This window comes from Schistocerca americana, chromosome 11, assembly GCF_021461395.2.
Source record: "Schistocerca americana isolate TAMUIC-IGC-003095 chromosome 11, iqSchAmer2.1, whole genome shotgun sequence".
Taxonomy (NCBI): Eukaryota; Metazoa; Arthropoda; class Insecta; order Orthoptera; family Acrididae; genus Schistocerca; species Schistocerca americana.
In genome coordinates, this window is record NC_060129.1 from 176,421,655 (window position 1) to 176,443,393 (window position 21,739).

Consider the following 21,739-nt stretch of genomic DNA (forward strand, 5'->3'; position numbering starts at 1 on the left):
TGCTAAGCCGATAATGCAAACAATGTAATATCACAAGGCGTCCTTGACGTGATAAATAGTTATTATACAAACATTTATAAGGTCGGATACATACGTTATGACATTATGTCAGCTCTTAAGTCTTCGCTGAAAACACACTGTACATGATTATTCCCATTTAGTGAGAGAGACATTATATGCAGCAGTGGAGTGCTGTGTGTACGACATCGGCATTACTCACAAGGATTTAAATGTCTGAGTCAATCATCTGATCATTATCACAATTCAATCACCCAATTATCAACAGGTCTAGTCAGTTCTGCTCCTTCATCCAGTCCTCCACTTATCCACATCCAGTCACCAAAATCATGATCATAATCATCACCACCAGTCATCAACATCCGCTCATCATCACAATCCAGTGAACATCACAATCCAGTGAACATCACAATCCAGTGAACATCACAATCCAGTGAACATCACAATCCAGTGAACATCAAAAGCCCTGTCTGCCCCCCGGTAGCTGAGTGGTCAGTGCAACAGAATGTCAATCCTAAGTGCCCAGGTTCTATTCCCGGCTGGGTCGGAGATTTTCTCCAGTCAGGCACTGGGTGTCGTCCTAATCATCGTCATTTCATCCCCACTGACCCGCAACTATCGAAAGTGGCGTCAAATCGAAAGACTTGAACCTGGCGAACGGTCTACCCGACGGAAGGCCCTAGTCGCACGACATCATCTCCACCACCACCACCACCACCACCACCACCACCACCACAACTCACCATTATAATCATAATCCAGTCACAACAGTGCAGTCATTATCATCGAATCAAATAATGGCTCTGAGCACTATGGGACTTAACTTCTGAGGTCATCTGTCCCCTAAAACTTAGAACTACTTAAACCTAACTAACCTAAGGACATCACACACATCGATGCCCGAGGCAGGATTCGAATCTGCGCCCGTAGCTGTCGCGCGGTTCCAGACTGTAGCGTCTAGAACCGCTCGGCCACCCCTGCTGGCTACCATCGAATCACCATCCACTTAGTACCGCTATTCGTTCATGAAAATCAACTTACGATTTGCATCCACTTATCATCATCATCATCATCATCATCATCACCACCACCACCACCACCACCACCACCACCACCACCACCATCAACAACATTTATGATTATCATCATACGCACCAATGACACATCATCATGATCGTTCAGCCATTTCTCTCATCGTTGTCATTATCATATCATTGTGACCACTGTCATCCTGTTACAAATCTCGTCATCGTCATCAACATCATCATCATCGTCATCATGTATGTCGTTATCAACAACATTGTAACAGTCACCTCAATGCAGTCATTTCATCAATTCATCATCCACTCATTATCACTATCCATTCATGAACATCATCAACTTATCATTTGTATCCAATTATCACCATCATCCAATAATCATGAACAACAACACTGATCATCGTCGTCATCATATTCACCAATCACCATCATCATTCAGCCATTTCCCTCGTCGTCGTCGTCATTATCATCACATCATTATGATCATCCTACTACGATCATCATCATTAACATCATCATCATCATCATCATCATCATCATCATCATCATCGTCGTCGTCGTCGTCGTCGTCAACAACATTGTAACCTCACCTTAATCCTCAACCCTCTTCTCCCACTACACGCACTTGCGCGCACGCGCACACACGCACACACACGGAAACACACACACACACACACACACACACACACATCTACTTTTCGCCCTGTGTGTCTTTATGGCTTACCACCACTTACAATGGTGAACATTTACACTTTGTAAGTAGGCTGTTTAGGTTTTTATATTGGTAACGCCACGTAGCGCTCTGTACGAAAATCACTGGCTGTGCTGTGTGCAGTCTGTGGCTGGTTTGCATTGTTGTAATATTCGCTATTGTAGTGTTGGGCAGTTGGCTGTTAACAGCGCGTAGCGTTGCGCAGTTGGAAGTGAGCCGCCAGCAGTGGTGGATGTGGGGAGAGAGATGGCGGAGTTTTGATAGCGGACGATCTGGACGTGTGTCCATCAGAGACAGTAAATTTGTAAGACTGGATGTCACGAACTGATATATATATATATTATAACATTTGAACACTATTAAGGTAAATACACTGTTTGTTCTCTATCAAAATGTTTCATTTGCTAACTATGCCCATCAGTAGTTAGTGCCTTCAGTAGTTTGAATCTTTTATTTAGCTGGCAGTATTGGCGCTCGCTGTATTGCAGTAGTTCTAATAACGAAGATTTTTGTGAGGTAAGTGATTCATGAAAGGTATAGGTTATTGTTAGTCAAGGCCATTCTTTTGTAGGGATTTTCGAAAGTCAGATTGGGTTGCGCTAAAAATATTGTGCGTCAGTTAAAGCACAGTCATTTATAATTTTTCTAAGAGGACGTCTCAACTTTATGCAACAAAGGAACACCCACTCGAAAGGCCGGCCGGAGTTGCCGAGAGGTTCTAGGCGCTACAGTCTGCAACCGCGCGACCGCTACGGTCGCAGGTTCGAATCCTGCCTCGTGCATGGATGTGTGTGATGTCCTTAGGTTAGTTAGGTTTAAGTAGTTCTAAGTTCTAGGGGACTGATGACCTCAGCAGTTTGGTCCCATAGGAATTTACCACAAATTTCCAATCTAAGTAAGAGCAAAATAAAAAGAAAAGGCAACCATTTTCCTCGGATCTGTTTTTGCCGCAAGGGGGATGAGGTACGCATCTATCACCGCGCAGCCTGCTTCAACTACGACGACAACTTCAGCCGCAGTGCGAAGCCGCAAACGGGCTGCGTCTTCCTCCTCGATAACGCAGCCGCCGGATCTGCTCGGCTTGCCCCACCCGACGGCGATACGGGCTGTGAGCACACACAAACACAGATGTAGCCAGTCTCTTATCGCGCTAGCGCACACACTCGCTCTTCCACCTTGTCCCAAGCGGGAATCTCCGTCCTCACGTCAACTTGGAGCACGCATCGCGTCGTGTGAGTGGGACAGAGACGCATATACACCTGTTGCCACATGTTCGTACACACACCATCTTCAGGCTGAAGATCACTGCTGTGTCCGTGTTTGCTTAAGGGGGGGACGTTGATGAAATAGACACGGTATTTCAAAAATGGTTCAAATGGCTCTGAGCACTATGGGACTTAACATCTGAGGTCATCAGTCCCCTAGAACTTAGAACTAATTAAACCTAACTAACCTAAGGACAGCACACACATCCATGCCCGAGGCAGGATTCGAACCTGCGACCGTCGCGCTCGCGCGGTTGCAGACTGTAGCGCCTAGAACCGATCGGCCACCCCTTGTACTCTGGGTTGTCTTTCCCTTCAAGGCTTCTCTTCTGGTTTCTTGTTGTCTGTCTTCTTTCCTTTACCAGGTCTTCAACTGACTTTTCAGTGTGTTCACATTTTCAGCATATGATGTTACTTCGGACGTAGCCTCATTGCTGGTCTGTCGTTTCTCACGCCTTCCATTCACTAACTTTTTCAAACCCAGTTTATCCAGTTTTCTACACACTCTTTGTGATCGTGGCATAACTGAATGAAGAAAGAATCGAACACTTGTATAAATCTCCGCCGCGACTGTAGCGCCTGGAACCGCTTGGCCACTCCGGCCGGCCTCTGAGGTTCGCCTATGACATTGTAATTCTGTCAGAAACAGCAAAGGAATTGGAAGAGCAGTCGAACAGAATGGACAGTGTCTTGAAAGGAGGATATAAGATGAACATCAACAAAAGTAAAACGATGATAATGGAATTTAGTCGAATTAAATCGGGTGATGCTGAGGCAATTAGATTAGGAAATGAGACGCTTAAAGTAAAAGTTTTGCTATTTGGAGAGCAAAATAACTGATGATGGTCGAAGTAGAGAGGATATAAAATGTAGACTGACAATGGCAAGGAAAGCGTTTCTGAAGAAGAGAAATTTGTTAACATCGAGTATAGATTTAAGTGTCAGGAGGTCATTTCTGAAAGTATTTGTATGGAGTGTAGCCATGTATGGAAGTGAAACATGGACGATAAATAATTTGGACAAGAAGAAAATAGAGGCTTTCGAAATGTGGTGCTACAGAAGAATGCTGAAGATTAGATGGGTAGATCATAACTAATGAGGAGGTATTGAATAGAATTGGAGTGAAGAGGAGTTTGTGGCACAACTTGATTAGAAGAAGGGATCGGCTGGTAGGACATATTCCGAGGATCAAGGTATCACCAATTTAGTATTGGAGGGCAGCGTGGAGGGTAAAAATCGTAGAGGGACACCAAGAGATGAATACACTAAGCAGATTCAGAAGGATGTAGTTTTCAGTAGGTACTGGGAGATGAAAAAGCTTGCACAGGATAGAGTAGCATGGAGAGCTGCATCAAACCAGTCTCTCAGTCTCTGAACTGAAGACCACAACAACAACAAACAACGGTAATGGAATGTAGTCCAATTAAATCACGTGATGCTGATGGAATTAGGTTCGGAAATGAGACGCTAGAAGTAGTAGATGTCTTTTACTATTTGAGCACCAAAATAGCTGATGATGGCCGAAGTTGAGATGATATACAATACAGACTCGCTATTGTAACAAAAGCGTTTCTGACAAAGAGGAATCATTTAACATCTAATGTGAACATGGGTGTTACGAAGATCATTCCTGAAGCTATTTGTCTGGATTGGTGCCTTGCTCAGGTATGAAACGTGGACGAAACACATTCCATATAAGCAGAGAATATAAGATTTTGATACGTAATGGTGTAAAAGAATGATGAAGATTAGATGGGCAGATGTGTTAGCAGATGAGGAAGCACTGACCTGAATTTGGGAGAAAAGTAAATTATGGCCCAGTTAACTGAAAGCAGACTTCGGTCGATACTACGCATTGTGATCAAGGGATCACAAATTTAGTATTGGACGGAAGTATGGGGAAGAGGGGAGCGGAGAGTTAAAATCGTAGACGAAGACGAAGAGATGAACATAGCAAGCAGGTTACAGTGTGGATGTACACTGCAACAGTTACTCAGAGATGAAGAGGTTTGTACAGGATAGCATAGCATGGAGGGTTGGAACCAGTCTTCATAATGAAGAGAGAGAGAGAGAGAGAGTGAGGAAGAGAGAAGAGAGGGGGGAAGGGATGGATGGGGTGGGGGTGGGGGGGAGAGTGTACGTATAATTCTATACGGCTTTCTATACCGAGACATTCAATTCGACATTACTGTGTCTGCTCTCCGTGAAGGAAATGGCCTTTGACGTCGCTGGCTGATGTTGCGTATCTCTTCCGTTCGTCGCCCACAGCCTTACGCAACGAGCGGACACTCGAGCACGATCGTTTGACAGTGGAAGAGCGGCGAGGGAGGGTGGGGTCGGAGGGGGTGGGAGGTGGGGGTGGACAGCCATTATCGATCGTCATTTGTCGCCGCTCACTTGTTTCCGCGTGGCGCCAGAGATGCGACAGCTGGGGCTGAAGCCAGAGAGGTTTATCGCGAGATGGCGAGAGTGCGCAAATCTCTGCTGTCAGAGATAATTTAGCCGCTATTGTGACTGCGCTGCTTCATAACTTTGGATTCAGTGGCGGCGTGCGAAGTGAGAGAAAGAGGAGGGGAGAGGCGTGGCGGGGTTGATATGTGTTCTCTAGAAATCCTTCTCATCTTTAACCAGAAGATTCCAACTCCCAAGTATAAAACCTATTCAAACGTCTGATTACTAACGAAGTAATGTGTCTCGCATGTAAGCGACAAAAAGTTTAGAAAACATTTGAAATTATGTTTAACCCTTTCACTGCTCCAGACGTAAATCTACGCTAATCGTTTCAGTGCTCCAGACGTATATATACTAGAGTTGTGGTGATTCGTGAATGAGTCGTTCATTTGAACGACTCTAAATAAAGAATCGTAAGAAACGAATCGTGATACGGACAAATCGTCGTTCAAAAGAATCGTAAGAACGATTGCGTGTTTCCGAGTCGTGACGATTCCAAGTTCCAACGATTCATCGATTCCTTGTACGCTATGCTTCGAAGGCAACTTCCGAATCATGCTGAATGATTACGACCGCCAGATGGCAGTCAAGTGGAGGATGCATGTGAACAAAGGAAGCTCGGAACGAACAAACGAAGTTCGTGGGCCGTAATATTACTCGTGAAAACCAAGCTGACACTTGGCGGTGGGTGACGGGAACGAGCGTAAAGGCATTTCCCATTTACTGTCGCTACCATCAGCCACCGCGCCGACGTCAGCTTAGTTTGCGCGAGTAATTCACGAGCCAGTGATGACACAAACGATATACCGCGAGTACACAGCTCCCAATACACACGATTAAAATCAAGAAATGCAAGTATGATGAATAAATACGTACCTCTTATTTGTTGCAGATGCAATGCAAAACACACACACCTTCTATACACACGAGCAATAGCACTTGAATTATGTATTATATTTAGCGTATCTCGAAAACGGCCCCAACGATTTCGATGAAATTTTGTATTTACACTGGTTTTTGCTTTTTGAGTTCACCTACATAGTTCCATTCTTTCGTAAAAAGTCAGTTTTACAATATATATATATATATATATATATATATATATATATATATATATATATATATATATATATATATATATATTCCATAGGTCCATTCGTAAAAACGCAATTTTATATTATAAAAACGCTATTTCACATTTTTTTATCAAGCCATCTCGTAAAACTATTTCTGGCATATCTTATCATGACACAGTTCGATTCTAACCCCACTGACAATTTCAGACATGTCCTGCCATCTGTGAGTAAGATGTAGAACTTTTTGCATTCCGTAAGAATCGTGCCCTCGCAGATTAGAATGAATCGTGAAAGAATCGTGAATGAATCGTAGGAATCGATTCGCAATGTGACATTGAATCGTAGGAATCGAATCGGCAAAAAGAATCGAGTTGCCCAGGCACAGCGGACACACCAGGAACCGCGGTGTTGGCTGTCGAATGGCGCTAGCTGCGCAGCATTTGTGCACCGCCGCCGTCAGTGTCAGCCAGTTTGCCGTGGCATACGGAGCTCCATCGCAGTCTTTAACACTGGTAGCATGCCGCGACAGCGTGGACGTGAACCGTATGTGCAGTTGACGGACTTTGAGCGAGGGCGTATAGTGGGCATGCGGGAGGCCGGGTGGACGTACCGCCGAATTTCTCAACACGTGGGGCGTGAGGTCTCCACAGTACATCGATGTTGTCGCCAGTGGTCGGCGGAAGGTGCACGTGCCCGTCGACCTGGGACCGGACCGCAGCGACGCACGGATGCACGCCAAGACCGTAGGATCCTACGCAGTGCCGTAGGGGACCGCACCGCCACTTCCCAGCAAATTAGGGACACTGTTACTCCTGGGGTATCGGCGAGGACCATTCGCAACCGTCTCCATGAAGCTGGGATACGGTCCCGCACACCGTTAGGCCGTCTTCCGCTCACGCCCCAACATCGTGCAGCCCGCCTCCAGTGGTGTCGCGACGGGCGTGAATGGAGGGACGAATGGAGACGTGTCGTCTTCAGCGATGAGAGTCGCTTCTGCCTTGGTGCCAATGATGGTCGTATGCGTGTTTGGCGCCGTGCAGGTGAGCGCCACAATCAGGACTGCATACGACCGAGGCACACAGGGCCAACACCCGGCATCATGGTGTGGGGAGCGATCTCCTACACTGGCCGTACACCACTGGTGATCGTCGAGGGGACACTGAATAGTGCACGATACATCCAAACCGTCATCGAACCCATCGTTCTACCATTCCTAGACCGGCAAGGGAACTTGCTGTTCCAACAGGACAATGCACGTCCGCATGTATCCCGTGCCACCCAACGTGCTCTAGAAGGTGTAAGTCAACTACCCTGGCCAGCAAGATCTCCGGATCTGTCCCCCATTGAGCATGTTTGGGACTGGATGAAGCGTCGTCTCACGCGGTCTGCACGTCCAGCACGAACGCTGGTCCAACTGAGGCGCCAGGTGGAAATGGCATGGCAAGCCGTTCCACAGGACTACATCCAGCATCTCTACGATCGTCTCCATGGGAGAATAGCAGCCTGCATTGCTGCGAAAGGTGGATATACACTGTACTAGTGCCGACATTGTGCATGCTCTGTTGCCTGTGTCTATGTGCCTGTGGTTCTGTCAGTGTGATCATGTGATGTATCTGACCCCAGGAATGTGTCAATAAAGTTTCCCCTTCCTGGGACAATGAATTCACGGTGTTCTTATTTCAATTTCCAGGAGTGTATATACTATTTGCAATAAGTCGTATAGTTACGTACTCGGGCCAACGAGTCGGAAGTAATTGTTGCGCAAGTATGCAGTTTAATTGTTGGAACACTAGGAAATACCCGAAAGACTATTGAATGCTGAATTCTCTTTCTGCTGAATTCATTCGAATCGCTATATTACCTAGTTTGTATGCGGCCGTTTCCACCTTACCGAATAAAATGACGCGACGTTACCGTCCAGTTACAGACGATGCGCAGCTGAGTATTCTAAACCAAAGTGACGACGATGACATCATCATTCCCAATCCAGCCGATTATGGGTGGACAAATAATGACGACATGACGACGACGAGCTGGCAGATAAATATGTCACCACAAATATAAAAAATATTTCTGAACCCACAAACGTTGAACCAGTAAATGCAGATCCAAATTTTCACGTTATTGTCGATTCTTTCTCCGATTCCGAAGAAGAGCCTCAGAGTATGCCTGAAAAGTCTCCCAAGAGACACAAAACAGTTGATTTTAGATGGAAAGACTGATTTGGACCCTAAAGTGTATAATTTCGAAAACAGTGGTTCCGGTTGCAAAATCGTCAATTTAGATTATTTATGTACTGTATACGACTGCTTCCAAGTTTTTTTTAGCGAAGAAATTATGAGCTATATAGCTGAGCAATGTGATCTATATTATTAACACCTTTGCAATGATGCCAGCGAAAAATCAAGACTGCGACGTTGGAAAAGCACAGTGACGACGTTTACTGTTTCCTTGCTGTAAGTTTTCTGATGGCTCAAGTGAGAAAAAATGAAATAAACATTTTGCTGATAACAGTAAGGACCCTGGAGATGACAAAATCTGGAAATTACGTCGAATTGTGGATCACTTAATAAAAGTATTTCCAGGTGCTTTCTATCCTTTTAAAAATTTGTGCATTGACGAAAGTTTAGTTCTCTTCAAAGGTCGTGTCTTCTTCTACCAGTACATTCCTTCCAAACGCCACAGATTTGGTGTAAAACTTTTTGTGTTATGTCATTGTGAAATTGGTTATATTCTTGACTTTATTATTTATGTGGGTGCAGCAACTGACGTGTAAACAAAAAAAAAAAAAAAAAAAAAAAAAAAAAAAAAAAAAAAACTGATTTTGGTGTAAATGTTGGAATACCTGGAAGCATTGTTCTTAGTTTACTTGAACGTTACCTTGGTAAAGGTCACACATTATATGTTGACAATGGGTACACTAGCCCAACGTTATTTTCTTATTTGCATGACAGAGTGACTAATGCCTGTGGAACTGTGAGGACAAACCGCAAAGGCATGCCTGCTTTATAAAAAAAAACTTAGAAAAGGCGAGATCGAGTTTATGTCAACAGATAAACTTCTTGCTCTGAAGTGGCGGGACAAGCGGGAAATGAGGAAGCTTTCAACGCTTCATACAAGCGAAATTACAGCGACTGGCAAAATTGACAGAACCACGAATGAACCAAAAACAAAACCAGCTTGCATCGTAAGCTACACTGAATATATGAGGGCCGTCGATGGGAGCGACATGATGCTAAGTTCAGTAGAATTTGTACGAAAAACTGTAAAATAGTATAAAAAAGTATTTTTACATTTAGTGGATCTGTCTCTGCTCAATGCGCATGCATTATATAAAACTCAAACGAGACGAAATATTTCAGTATCTGATTTTCAAAAGGAACTTATCAAGGAGATCCTAGATATTCGCCACCAACCGCAAACAGAGGGACGTCGTGGTAGGAAATCGGCTAATGTGACAATCCCTTACGCCTAACCGAGCGCAACTTTATCTCGCTAATCCCAGGAACTTCAAAGAAAAAGGCCGCCCAGAGAAGGTGTATTGTATGTGCAAAACGTGATAAATGAAGTGACACAAGATACATTTGTGTAAAATGTAATGTGCCTTTATGTTTGAATTTTTGTTTCGAGAGATATCACGCTTTGAAGTATTACTAACGCAATATGTTTTGCATTTTTTTCTCCTAATAAAGTACCTTTTTCGAACAAAATAAGACTTTCTGAACAAAGATTTAAAAAAAGGAAACGATTTACACCGACAATACTGGATTTTGCGTCTCATTTTTATCTCAATAATAACGGTAGACTGCTACAGTCGTATAAATACGCACCGGGTGAAAATAAAGCGCACAGGGCGGGAGCCGCTGAGAGTAAACGCGCAATGAAAGGGTTAAAGCGCGTTGGAAATCGATAAATCGGATAGATGGTAGTAAAAAAAAAAAGAATAAAGGAAAGAAAGTGGCTGGTACTAAAGTTTCAGTACGGAAACAGCGAAAATGCAGTAATCGATAAACTCTCACTTTTATTGCCTTGTGGGTGGATGTGCGAGACAGCAGATTTCGTAAGAGGTTAAAATTGTGAGTGAAGTATGTTGCACGTTGCTAAGCGTTCCCATTCTCAGATGTTTATTATAGTCTGGATAGCTTGCGCGTCGTAAACTATGCTACAAAATTATACATCATGACGAGTAGATTATTTAATTATATTACATATATTATAATATATAATAATATGATACTATAAAATATATCAATTGTTTATTATATATTATAATTTATTATATAATTAATATATTATATATTTATACGAGGGTTATTTAGGGAGTGAAATATCTAGGGATGGAAGAATACCCAACGAAATTAATAGAAGGTTACAGAAGGGAAGTACTTCCTACCAAACCATAAAACACCTGATTTGAAACAAGGAAGTTTGAGAAAAAGCAAAACTCCTTATGTATAAGAATTATTACTTCCCTATTGTCACCTATTTTGGAGAAACATGGACAATGACAGAAAGGGACTGGAGCAGACTGCAAGCAGGGGAAATGAAATTTCTCAGAGCAATTAAGGGGAAAAACAAGAATGGACAGAGTAAGGAATGTAAAGATTAGAAAGGATCTTAAACAAGAAAGTATGATAGAAGAAATTGAAAAAAAAAAGAGATTAAGATGGTACGGGCATGTTAAGAGGATGCATGGGTAGAGACTCCCCAAAATTATGGAAGAACTAAAGATGGATGGGAAAAGGCCTAGAAGGCGCCCAAGAACACGGTGGAAAATGAGAGTGAGAATATCCGTGGAAAGGAGAGGTGTGAGCTGGCAGCAAGTGGACGAAGAAAAGTGATGGAAGGACCGAGTCACGTGGAGAGGACTCGTCAGTAGCTGGAGCGAGATCCTGATACAGATAGATAGACGAGGGTTGGAACTTTAATAGTGGCAACTTGTTTACAGCTCGTACAAAATAGATACATATTTCAAAGTTTTGCTGACTTTTAAAGTAGTCACCATCATTGTGTATAACCCGTTGCCAGCGATGTGGAAGTCGTAGGATACTCTTGGCAGTGCCAGTTTTGTTGACACATCGAGCGGCGCGCTCTATTGCCCGACGAATTTGTAGCAGTTTTGAAGCGAATGCCGTGAAGTGTTTCCTTCAGTTTAGAAATCGAGTTGAACTCACGAGGGCCGAAGTCAATGGAGTGCAGTGAGTGGTACAGCACTTAGCAGCTCCATCAGGCAAACAAATCAGTAACAGCTTGCTCTGTACGTGCTTGAGCATTGTCCTGCAAAATGATGGTCAGGTCCTGCAGAAACTGTCATCACTTCTATCTGTATGCTGTTCATTTTTGGAACACAACCCACGACCAGCATACAGACAGAAGTGATGACATTTTCTGCAGGACCTGACCATCATTTTCCACCACAATGCTCAAGCACGTACAGTGCAAGCTGTTACTGATTTGTTTGACTGATGGGGCTTCTAAGTGCTACTGTACTCCCCTGATTTAAGCCCTCATGAGTTCAAGTCGATTTCTAAACTGAAGGAAACACTTCACGGCCTCCGCTTCAGAACTGCTACAAATTCGTATATTATTTTATTACGTGCGATTGGACCCATACGGATCACGCAAAGCTTTTCCGATTCAATTTTTTAATTCTCCAAACTTCTCTCCTTCTTTCCCCATGAATTCTCTTTCTTTCCTCTGTCCATTTTGTCCCCTGTCTCTTGCAAACTTCATTCTCGGGTTGTACTTTCCAACTATTGATTTTTTGCCTGTATACATTTCTGTTTATAACTTCTGAAGAATTTATTTGTGCATTTGCTAGATCTGTTTTGGTTTCTTGTATCCAGGGTATGGTTTTCAATTTTTCAATGTATATTAAAATTTTGTGGGAGAGTCTGGGTGTTGGGAGTCTGTGGATATGACCGTAAAATTTTAGTCTTCTTTTCCGGATGTCTGCGGCGAGGTTAGATAATTTTTCTGTAGTTTTCCGAGACTGTAACCTGTATCCATATTCCGTTCTTTTTGGGCCAAGAATCTTTCTGATAATTTTGCCTTCCTCTTTCAGGATGCCTTCCAGGTCGCCTTTTCTATGGAGTGTGAGTGTTTCGCTGGCATATAGTGCTTCGGGCTTGATTACTGTATTGTAGTGCTGTATTTTTGAGTGAATGGAGAGACACTTTTTATTGTAGATGTTGTGGGTTTTCCAGTATGCTCTTTTGAGTTTTTGCAGTCGAACTTTTTGTGCAGTTTTCTCTCCCCCTGTGGGTTCTAGGACCTCGCCTAAGTATTTAAAGAATGGAACTCTCTCAATTTGTCCATATTTTGTAGTCAGTTTTTGAGTTTCAAATTTTGAGCGGATGAATTTGGTTTTTTGGAAGGAAATTTGTTGCCCAACTTTTTCGGCGCATTCTTTGAGAATGTCTATCTGTTTAATTGCTGTGGTCTCGTTTTCTGCTAGAATGGCCACGTCATCTGCAAATGCCAAGCATGAAATTTTAATACCATCTTTAGATCTTCCTAGTTGTATAGGCTTCCAGTAATTTTGATTCTTCAGTTCTTTTTCCCATTCTCGGATGACTTTGTCTAAGACAAGGTTGAAGAGGAGTGGAGACAAGCCGTCACCTTGTCTGACGCCGGTTTTGATCAGGAAGGGCTCTGGTATTTCACCCAGGAATTTTATCTTAGAAGTTGTGTTTGTGAGCGTTTCTTTGATAAGGTTTAGGGTTTTCGGATCGAGTCCTAGCTCCTCAAGGATAATAAAGAGAGATTGCCTATCGATTGAATCATAAGCCTTTGCGAAATCAACAAAGGAACAAATGATCGGACTGTTTCTGACTGCTTTGTATTTTAGTGTTGTCTTCAAATTGAAAATTTGTTCTGCACAGGATCGGTGAGGGCGAAAGCCAGCTTGGTATTCACCCATACTGTGTTCGAGTTGTTCTTGTGTTCGTTGAAGAAGACAAGCTGAGAGGATTTTATAAGTGACTTGGAGAAGGGAGATTCCTCGATAGTTGTTTATATCTGCCATGTCTCCCTTTTTATGCAGTGGATGAATTAGGGCGCATATCTAATCTTCTGGTAGTTTTTCTGTCTGCCAAATGTCTGTGATGATTTGAGTGAGTTCTTTGAGGGAATTTGGTCCAAGATTTTTAAGTAGTTCTGCAGTGATATTATCTTCTCCGGATGCCTTGTTGTTTTTCAGTCTATGAATATGTCTTTGGATCTCCTCTAGTGTAGGTGGTGGGGATTCTGGATTTGTGTAGATAGCAGTTTCTTGAGGGAATCTTGAAGAAGGTTCAGGGCAATTGAGAAGTCCGGAAAAGTATCTTGCCAGCTCCTCACAATTTTCCCGATTTGTGAGCGCTAGTTTTCCATCTGGTTTTCTGAAACATAGATTTCGTGAGCCGTATCCATTGATTCTCCCAGCAAAGGTCTTATAGAAGTCTCGTACATTATAGTTACGGAAATTTTCTTCAATAGACTCACACTGTTCCTTGAGGTACTTCCTCTTGACTTGTCTGATTGTTTTTGCCGCTTGTCTTCTGGTGTTGTGGAAGTGATCTAGATTTTCTGGGGATTTTTTACTGTTATACTTCAGAAAGGCTTTCTTTCTTTCTTCCAGCGCTTTTTCACATCCAGAGTCCCACCAGGGGTGTTTTGTGTTCTTTTTCAATGGGATCAGTTCTTTTGCCTTCTTTGTAATTTTTGTTCGAAATTTTTCCCAAGAGTCAGCTGGTTCCTTTTCCCACTCCTCCTTCAGATTGGTTTCTTTGATTGTTCGTGTGTCAAATTTCATCATGTGTGTTTTCTTCGGATAGAATTTTTTTGGGGTGAATTTCACTTTAATGCGTGTTAAGTAGTGGTCCGAGTCAATGTTCGCCCCTCTGCGGACTTGGACATCATGGATCTCTTTCTGTACGAAATAGGAGATGGCAATGTGGTCAATCTGATATTCGCCGATCTCTTGTATGGGGGACCTCCAGGTCTTTTGTTTTCTAGGTTTTTTTCTCAAAGATGTAGACATTATTTTTAGATTATTTTGTTGGCATAGTTCAATAAATCTCAGTCCGTTTCTGTTGGTGAATCTGTGTGCTGGATATTTTCCTACAGTTTTTTGGTGTTCTTTCTCTCTGCCAATTTGTGCATTGAAATCTCCCATTAAGATTTTGATATCATCCCGGGGAATTTTGGCCATGACATCTTCAAGTTTAGTCCAGAATTTTTCAGTTTGTAGTTGGCGTTTCTTGTTGTCTATGTTTGTGGGTGCATGAACATTTATCAATGTGTATTTCTTGTTGGCGCACTGGATAGGCATGGTCATGAGGCGATTATTTATGGAAGAGACCTCTCTAATTGAGCCTAATATATTTCTGTGCACCGCAAATGCCATGCCCAGGAGTGGCGTACCATTGGCAATTCGTTCGTCAGTCTTGCTCTTGAAGATGCGATAGTTTCCATAGTCTATTGTATTTTCATCCGTGAATCTAGTTTCTTGTAACGCTAAGATCTTAATTTTTTGCTGGTCTAGCTCTGTTACTAAGTTGTGTAATTTTCCAGGTTGAATTAGGGTCTGAATGTTAAAGGTACCAATGTACATGGGAACCTTGGGACGAAGTTTGCTTGAGAACTCTGATCGTGATGGCCCGGGTTCCCCAGAATCCGAAAACCCAGTTGTCGTCTGTCGACGAGTGGATTGGTTACCACCTGGGGTAATTCTGTCATTACTCTCACGAATCATGATAGCTTGTAAGTTTTGGTCCAGTGTTTCCACTGGGTGTTTAGAACCAGGGATTGTCAGTTCCTGGAGCATATAATACAGCCGCACCTACTAGATGGACAGACGCTGACCTCGCTGCCGCTCGACTCGAGTACAGACGCATTGAGGATTTGGAATGTGAGATTTTTTTTTTCAAGGTTTTCTCCTATAGATCCGCCGTGTTCTGCGTTAACAGGGTCACCTCGTGTAGGATGTGGCTCTTCACCACGCACGGACGGTCTTGGACGTATATATATATATATATATATATATATATATATATATATATATATAATGGAAATCATATTTTTGTTGTCCCTGTAAGCCATGATATAGGCAAACTGCAAATGGAACACACAAACGTAACACTCAAACATATACACAAAATCATCACAGACGCCATCTACGTATTATATGACGCCACACTTCAAACAAAATAGCTAGGTATCACTTTCTTCGCTATACTCCACCACTCAAAATGGGATTGTGTTGTTCACTGCTCTCCTCCCCCCCCCCCCCCTCCCTCCCAAAAAGAAAGCTCTATCTTCTCGCCGACACTTCTCCAGCCATTTCTACGCCAAGTGGCAATTTCTGCGGACGACACTATAGGTATTGTATTGGCTGGTGGAAATTTCGCCTTCCCTTGGCAATTCCTTTGGATCCAGACACACACGTCTCGCGACCTAGACTGACACCCCCGTCATCCTCAATACGGCTTCACCCTAACCGCTCAATGCCTCTGACAACCCCAATCGGCCCAAGTTCCCCACCACGCTGTCCCCGGCGCTCGTATTCGCGCGCTGCTGGTGATTTCGCGCCCCCTCCCTCCACAACCCTCGCCACACGTTTCGTCCCGCCACCGCCAGGGGCGCTGCCAGCAGGTCTTAATAAAGTTTCCCCCAGGCGAGGCCGGCTCCCGGAAGAGAAGGCGACAGCGCTGGTGGGTCCCCGCAAGTTTCCATCGGCTGCGACGCGCCTCGGAATTGCGGAATTTTCCAGCGCCTACTCGCCCGGAAGAGGAGCTCTGTCGGAGGGAGGGTGAAGGGGTGGTGGGGGTGGGTGGAGACAGAAATTATTACCGCCAGAAGCGGCGCGCAGAAATCTTATTTTCTCGCGTTTCCAGACCCCTAGCAGAACCGCTGAACCGGTCGGATATTACTGTGGATTGTGGCTGGCGCGGAAACTCTGGTCCCGATATAGCACCCTGTGGAACATATAATTTTTGTCTAGCTCTTTTACTTCGTACTTCGGACCTGCGCCACGAACTGAGGTTCAACTACGTAAAAATTACAGATCTGAAAGCACACAGCAAAATTAACCACTAGACGAAACAGAACACTCACAATCAGTTTCTAAAAAGCAGGCCGATGTGGCCGAGCGGTTCAAGGCACTTCAGTCCGGAACCACGATGCTGCCACGGTCGCAGGTTCGAATCCTGCCTCGGGCATGGATGTGTGTGATGTCATTAGGTTAGTTAGGTTTAATTAGTTTTAAGTCCAGGGGACAGATGACCTCAGAAGTTAAGTCTCATAGTGGTTAGAGCCATTATTCTCAAAAAATAAAATAAGTAAACTGTTTCCGTTGCAAAACTTTAACTTTCCTTTACACAGCACCCCATTAAAATTTCAGCAAGTTTGGGGCATACAATATACGTCTAACTGGCAAGATTTGCATTCCACGCTCGATTCCCCAGTGATTACTATTTAACAACAGCCACACAGAGATAGCAGGCGTAAACGCCATACACAATCTGGGAAGGAATATTAGCTGACAGAGGGAAGTGGGGTGAAGACAATAATTATTACATTAGAAGCGGCACACAGAAATCTTATCTTCCCGGTTACCAAACCATCCTTACAACCGGTCGAATATAACAAGGGGATACGAAAGGCGCCGAAACTCTGGTTCCGATATAGTGCCATATGGAACACATATTTATATTTCTGATTCATTTGCTTCGTTCTTTTATCTTGTACTAAGAATTGATGTCAAAGTGCCTAAATGTTTCACTCAACATGGCAAAAATTAATCACTGCATGAAACAGCAAACATGATATGTGACACAAAAAAAAGGTTCCAAAATTTTAAGTTTTCTACATACTGCTCGACAATGAAATTCCAATACCATGAAGGCGGCATGCAACAAACGTTAAAGTGGCATTAACTAGTGAAATGTAAGCTAATCCTGTAATGTTCGGCCGGCCGCTGTGGCCGAGCGGTTCTAGGCGCTTCAGTCCAGAGCCACACGGCTGCTACGGTCGCAGGTTCGAATGTTGCCTCGGCCATAGATGTGTGTGATGTCCTTAACTAGGTTTAAGTAGTTCTACGTCTAGGGAACTGATGACCTCAGATGTGCTTAGAGCCATTTGAACCTTTTTTTTATATAATATTCGAATACAGTATGATGATGTGCTACTTTGCAGTCAAGATGATAAAATATCTAGACGTAATGTTGGAAAGCAACACGAAATGGAATCAGTATGGCTACATAAGCTCGGCAGTAACGAAGGCGAATGGTCTTCTTCGGTTTATTGGGAGTTTTTTAGGAAAGTGTAACTCATCTAAAAAGGAGACTGATTACAGAACATTAGTGCGACCCATTCTTGAGTACTGCCAGAGTATTTGGGATCCTCAGGAGGCTGGATTAAAGGAAAAGATGGAAGCAGTTCACACGTGTGTAGCTAAATTTGTTACAGACTGAAAGATGATTTTGGACCATATGTTCTGTTCGAACATCACGAGTTACCTCGAAGAAAACGGTCCATTGAGTCACAGTCAACACGGATTGAGAAAACATAGTTCTTGTGAAACAGAACTAGCTCTTTACGCACACGAGGTGTTGAGTTTTACTGACAAGGGATTTCAAATTGATTCCATATTTCTAGATTTCCGTTAGCCTTTTGACACTGTACCTCACAAGCGGCTTGTAGGGAAATTGGGTGCTTATGGAATATCGTCTCAGTTATGTGACTGGATTCGTGATTTCCTACCAGAGAGCTCTCAGTTCGTAGTAGTCGACGGAAAGTCATCGAGTAAAACAGAAGTGATTTCTGGCGTTCCCCATGGCAGTATTATAGGCTCTCGGCTGTTTCTTATCTATATAAATGATTTAGGATACAATCTGAGCAGCCCTCTTAGGTTGTTTGCAGATGATGCTGTCGTTTATCGTGTAATAAAGTCATCGGGAGATCGAAACTAATTGCAAAACGATTTAGAAAAGATGTCTATATGGTGCGAAAATTGGCAGTTGACCCTAAATAATGAAAAAGAGTGAGGTCATCCACATGAGTGCTGAAAGTAAACCGTTAAGCTTCGGTTACACTACAAATCAGTCAACCCTGCGGGCCAGAAATTCAACTAAATACCTAGGAATTACAATTACGAAAAACTTAAATTGGAAAGAATACACAGAGAATGTTGTGGCGAACTGAACTACTGACTGCGTTTTATTGGTAGAACACTTAGAAAATGTAACAGATATACTAAAGAGACTGCCTACACTACGCTTTTCCGTCCTCTTTTAGAATACTGCTGCGCAGTGTGGGACCCTTACCAGATAGGATTGATGGGGTACATCGAAAAAGTTCAAAGAAGGGCAGCACGTTTTGTATTATCGCGAAGTATGGAGAGAGTGTCACTGACATGACGCAGGATTTGAGGTGGAAATCATTAAAAGAAAGGCATTTTTCGTTGCGGCCGGATCTGCTCGCGAAATATCAATCACCGCATTTCTCCTCCAAAACCGAAATTGTTTAGTTGACGCCGTCCTACGTAGGGAGAAAATAAACACTCCGTCTTCAGGCCACAAGTGGCCCATCGGGACTATCCGACCGCCGTGTCATCCTTAGTTGAGGACGCGTATAGGAGGGGCGTGTGGCCAGCACACCGCTCTCCCAGTCGTTATGATGGTTTTCTTGGACCTGAGCCGCTACTGTTCGGTCGAGTAGCTCCTCAATTGGAATCACGAGGCGGAGTGCACCCCGAAAAATGGCAACAGCACATGGCGGCCCGGATGGTCACCCATCCAAGTGCCGGTCACGCCCGACAGCGCTTAACTTCGGTGATGTGACGGCAACCGGTGTATCCACTGCGACAAGGCCGTTGCCGCACAGAAAGAAACGGTCATCAAAATAAAATGCTGAAATCAGAGCTCGCACGGAATGATAAAACTGTTCGTTTTTTTCCGCGTGCTGTTTCGAGACGGTAATAATACAGAGAATTATTGTGAAGGTGGTTCAACAAACCCTCTGCCAGGCACCTGAGTGTGATTTGCGGAGCATCAACGTACATGTAGATGTAGAGTTCGTAATGTTCAAATGGTTCAAATGGCTCTGAGCACTATGGGACTTAACATCTGAGGTCATCAGTCGCCTAGAACTTAGAACTACTTAAACCTAACTAACCTAAGGACATCACACACATCCATGCCCGAGGCAGGATTCGAACCTGCGACCGTAGCGGTCACGCGGTTCCAGACTGAAGCGCCTAGAACCGTTCGGACACAGCGGCCGGCAGCTCGTAAGGAGCCATATAGATAGGAGTTTTACTTTTCCTCCATTTTGAGTGGAACACGAGAAGAAATGAGTAGCAGTGGTCAGGTCTAGTGGCTAGCGTTGCTACCTCTGGATCACAGGGTCCTGGGTTCGATTCCCAACCGGGTTGGGTATTTTCTCTGCCCGGGGGTTGGGTGTTTGTATTGTCCTCATCATTTGATCATCATCATCATTCGTGACAGTGGCTAGACTGGACTGTGAAAATAAAATGGGGCTGTCTAAAAATTAGGACTTTGTAGGGGCGTTTATGACCGCGGAGTTGAGTGTCCCACAAACCAAACGTCATCAAACTAGCAGTGATCAGGGTACCCTGCGCCGTAAGTACTGTGTTGGCTTGCAGATCATGTATCTAGATACGGAAGTCTACAACATGCTTGGTGAGGAACATTTTTGGCGCAACCGCACGAAGATGATAGCAGTAAACGTCACCAAATTTCTGTGCATGAAGAAAATTAATTTAAACGAGAGAAGTCGTTTGCGCCCTCCGCCTGCAAAGTGTCTAAATTCCGTTCCGTGTTTTCCTTTCAAAATGATGGAGCACTGCAATCAGTCGTCCTTTTCTTCCAGGCTTTAGTAAAGCAAATCTAGATTTCGGCTAGTAACTAGCCATTATCAATGCTAAAAAATACAACAAGTACATAATCAGGCTACAGCATAAAAGTTACTCGTGGCATAACCTGCATCGCTTATACATTAGATTACATACCAGTATTTCAGAGTTTTAATACGTGTCCTAGTACGTCAGTCCGCGGTTGTTCTGGTATCGGTCACAGTCTATTCAAGACTTCTGTATAATGAAGGTAGGCTTTGCGGAGAAAACTTCGGGGGGCTCCCTCTATTTGAGCTACGTAATACGTGACATTCATAGCAAAGCAGTTATGGTCTCTAATAAAAAACTTAAAATTTTCATAGGAATAATACAAAATAAAATATAAGGAAAATTATTTACGTTGCTGTCTGTCTTACTGCCACATTTAACAGTAAACATTAGAAGACGTAAAAAAAAAAATTAAAAAATATATTCACTGCTTCTGAGCCAATTGTTTTGTATTCTTTAAAACACATAGGTAACGTCGGATTGATAATTTTTGAAAAAAATATTTACAAAACACTAGGAGGCATATGATGTATGCTACGACTAGTAGAACTGATCCCTAATGGAAGGTAATGTAATTAGGCTGTTTAGGTTCTTATATTGGTAACGCCACCGCCACGTAGCGCTCTGTATGAAAATCACTGGCCGTGCTGTGTGCAGTCTGTGGCTGGTTTGCATTGTTGGAATTTGCTATTGTAGTGTTGGGCAGTTGGCTGTTAACAGCCCGTAGCGTTGCGCAGTTGGAGGTGAGCCGCCAGCAGTGGTGGATGTGGGGAGAGACATGGCGGAGTTTTGAGAGCGAATGATCTGGACGTGTGTCCATCAGAGACAGTAAATTTGTAAGAGCTGCTATATATATTATGACTTTTGAACACTATTAAGGTAACTACATTGTTTATTCTCTATTAAAATCTTTCATTTGCCAACTCTGCCTATCAGTGGTTAGTGCCTTCAGTAGTTTCAATCTTTTATTTAGCTGGCAGTAGTGGCGCTCGCTGTATTGCAGCAGTTCGAGTAACGAAGATTTTTATGAAGTAAGTGATTCATGAAAGGTGTAGGTTATTGTTAGAGTCAGGGCCATTCTTTGGTAGGGATTTTTGAAAGTCAGATTGCGCTGCGCTAAAAATATTGTGTGTCAGTTTAAGCACAGTCATGTATATTTTTTCATAGGGGACGTTTCAGTAACTTGAGTTGTTCTGCATGTAGTGTAGCTGTTTTTGAGGTGGAATTTTTTAGGGCAATCCCAGCATGCATCTAATGACTGGAAAACAACC

At 43.4% G+C, this 21,739-nt stretch overlaps 1 protein-coding gene and 1 pseudogene across 1 annotated transcript in view; both read right to left on the bottom strand.

Moving 5' to 3' along the window:
- Positions 1–21,739, bottom strand: part of LOC124553492 (protein PRRC2A-like) — a 1,723,518-nt gene that overhangs the window by 728,148 nt on the left and 973,631 nt on the right. The window lies entirely within an intron of this gene.
- Positions 19,306–19,423, bottom strand: LOC124554294 (annotated as a pseudogene).